The sequence below is a fragment of the Cebus imitator genome, unplaced genomic scaffold (assembly GCF_001604975.1).
Source record: "Cebus imitator isolate Cc_AM_T3 unplaced genomic scaffold, Cebus_imitator-1.0 Scaffold394, whole genome shotgun sequence".
Taxonomy (NCBI): Eukaryota; Metazoa; Chordata; class Mammalia; order Primates; family Cebidae; genus Cebus; species Cebus imitator.
The window spans coordinates 1,835,812-1,839,285 of NW_016107709.1; the positions used below are offsets into that span (position 1 = coordinate 1,835,812).

At 43.7% G+C, this 3,474-nt stretch overlaps 1 protein-coding gene across 3 annotated transcripts in view; it reads left to right on the top strand.

The window, feature by feature from the left end:
* The window catches only part of FRMD3 (FERM domain containing 3), a 293,432-nt gene that overhangs the window by 91,348 nt on the left and 198,610 nt on the right, over nt 1-3,474 (top strand). The window lies entirely within an intron of this gene.

A 3,474-nucleotide genomic window follows, 5' to 3' on the forward strand; every position in this document is an offset into this window, starting at 1 on the left:
TGTGTGTGTGTGTGTGTGTGTATGTGTGTCTGCGCAGTGGGGCAGTTTAACATTTCTATTTATTGCTCTTTTTTAAAAAATGTGCCTGTTCCCTATTGCTCTGAAAAGAAGTCAAAAAACTACCTTTTCTAATAAGTACATGTGTGTTATGGAAGATGCAATCTAACCTCTCTTAAGCCTGTACCTCAGCATAATCACTGAAGTAGCATATTTCCCTCCAGTGTTTAAAAACTCTTCATGAAAAATTCCACTGACTTGGCTAAAAAAAAGGTGCATTTTTGTTTTTGTCATAAAAACAAATTGGTCATGATTTAGGGACTCGTGTTTGTTGCTCTTGGGTTGAAGGTAATTTTGCAGTGGATTGCTGATTCCTCAGAGCATCTATACATACTTCACGTCTGGGGACTTATTAAACAACATTCATTAAAGCCTCATTTCCTTCATTTTATCCATTTGGAAAGATTACCCTTCCTCCAATTTGAAATAGCGTCTTTCTCACACTGCTCCGACTTTGAGTTACTCCATCAGTGCAGGCCTTCAGGTGTCTTGGCTGCTGCTCTGCCATTTGATTTGCAACACGGGATTTTTCTAGAGAGTTTAATAGTTTTGTTTCCCTTGCCTAGCTGCTGTGGTCACCCATCAATACCTGCTGCAAGTGACACAGAGACTCTAGCCCTGCCATCTTCCTTGAGTCAGAGCCTTCCCTTTCCAGGGAGCGGAGGGTCTTTGTTCCAGGCTGCCACGTGGGGACTCTACTATTCCAAAGAGGAGGAGGAAGAAGGCTGATATTATGCATTTTGCCTTTCACTGCCTTTTGGGCAACAGTCTTGGAATGAAAACACTAAAAACAGATGTAAAAACTGAGAGTGACAGTTGGGATCTCATTAGCTTAGTAGCTGTGACAATATATCTAGGAAAGAAGTTTGTGGGCATGCAGCTGACTGTATCTGAGAAGCTGGAACTGCATGTGTGTGTGTGTGTGTGTCTGTGTGTGTGCGTGTGTGCGTGTGCACACACACGTACATGCCTGTGCTCCTGGAGGTGGGGCACGCATTTCAGGCTTTGCCATATAATTTTCTTGCTTAAGCTTTAAAAAATACTGTCAGTTGGGTGGCAGCAGGCTTGGTTATTTTTCTTTAAGGGCGCTTCTGTAAATATCTTTAAATTTCAGCTTAGGATTTTTAGAGGGACATTCAATGTGAAGAATAAACAGATTATGGCTTTGCTTTCTTTTTTTAAAAAAAGTTACCAAGGCGTGAAATGCACCCAGTAAACTGCCTCCAGTGCACTCTCTTAATTGAACAGCCAGATCAAGATGAGACTATTTTCATGCACCACAGGGTATGGTGCCTCAATTTGATCATTTTGAAAATACGTGAGTTTCCAGTCTTAACATACTGCCTTTCCTTGCCCTCAGCCCAACTTTCAATTCTTGAATCTTCATAGGAGCTTCTGGGATCAAGTCCATCACTTGGTTATAATTTTCAATCAAGAAACGTGAGTCTAGAGCCGAGATGCCTCTGCACCTGTTTTCACCTGTGGCAAAGCTGAGCTTGGCAAACCATGCAATGCTACAGACATCAGAAGGGCCTGAACAAGGGTGCATCTGTGGCCTGAAAGTTCTCAGAGTGGGAACCAGAGGCCTGGGTTCTGGACTCAGTTTTGTCACTAGCCTGCAGAAACCTCGCTGTGATTTCTGAAGTCCTGTCCTCCAATTTGATGGCATTATGATTCTGGTGAAAATAGGGCTCTTCGTGTAAATATAATAAACCCCATGACCTCAGAGTTCAACCAGGAAGCTTATGTGATTCTAGGACCAGACCAGATGTCCTTCTTCTAAAAGGTATTTTACAGCTGTTCACTGGCCTCATTCTGTCTTCCCGGAGGCAGTGGCCAGGGCCCTCAGCAGACCAGATGGAAGCTTGTAGAGCTGTTCATGAGTTCTGCGTTAGGTTTTCAAAATTGTAAAATGTGGATAATAACATTACTTTCTCCATGTGGCTGTTGATGAGACATACTGGGGTCCGGACTGGTGGGGCAGTCATTTTGATTTGATGGTCCTCTCTTGCCTTCCTTTGTTGTTAAATATTTTGGATGTCATCTCTAGCCCCTGAGAGCTTCCAGTGAATGCTGTTTTCTTTCCTGATCTTCCTGCCCTCTGCAATGGCTCAGCAAGCTGTCAACTCTCAAACACAGCATGTTTCATACGGATAAAACCCCCAAGGCCCATTCAGCTACATCACAGTGAGCTGAGCAAGGCCACAGGCTGAAGGAGGCCTGGGAATTTGAAATGCAGTTGCTGTCTAGGTGTGCTCTGCCTTGACTCCTTCCAACTGTACCAATAAAGCTAAAGGAATTCGAAGAGGAAACTGTTGGTCACTGCCTTCCCCACTGCTGCCAAGGTAATTTGGAATTCATGGAGGCTAGAGGCTTTTGAGGTTTGGATAGCTTAAGTCATCTCAGCAAAAACAGTGAAACTTGAAAATCAGATCTGCTTTCAAGCATTTTTTCCCCCTCTGTGTTCTTAAGGAGGGAAATGGAGAGTGGCTCACAGGCCTTGATTTTCTTGAGTAATTGTTTCTCTTCTAAGATACAGTGGAGCTTTGGAAACTGAGCTGATGCTGACTTGCTACCTGTATTGGCCACACCTGGAAGGCTCCAGATGTACTTCCATTTTCCCTCCCCATCTTGCCAAGGCTACCCACTTGCCTGATGCCACCTGAGGACTTACAGCTGCTCTGCTGAGTTAGGCTCTGCTGCCAAGGAACTGTATTCAACCTTGGTAGTAGGATAGCCATCATGGAATCATGGCTTTCTGATGCCATGATAGGGTTGGAGTGGGCTGTATGTGCTGTTGCTCTTCACTTCTGTGCAGATAGGGCCAGGAATGAGACAATAGGGAGTGGTGGTGACTGTGGCAGAGGTGGGTATGCCCCTCATCGAATATTATAAGATTTTCAAGTATGTAATATACTGTTTCTTGGAGAAGTGTATTTAACAATGCCTATAGGAAGATTAGAAAGGTGTGAAGGATGCAGGGGGGGAAGTAACATTGAAATTGAACTCTCACATACGGAAGAACCAACTTTTAGGTACTCTAAGTAACAAAGAAAAGAAGAGAAGCAAAACAAATCCACATCTGCCATTGTATTTAGTTTGGGGCATGGGGCACTTGAGACTTCCAGTAGAGTCTTAAGAGAAAAAGACACATTTATAGAGCACCTATCATGTGCCAGATAATGCCTGCATTGGCATTTTAATAAATATTGTCTCATTCACTTCTCACAGCAATCCTGTAAAGTCGGTCTCTTACTCCTGTTTTTTAAATCAAGAAACTTGGGCACAATGAGGACTTTTTTTTGTTTGTTTGTTTTGTTTCCCAGGCTGGAGTGCAATGGTGTGATCTCAGCTTACTGCAACCTCCACCTCCCAGGTTCAAGTGATTCTTCTGCTTCAGCCTCCCGAGTAGCTGGG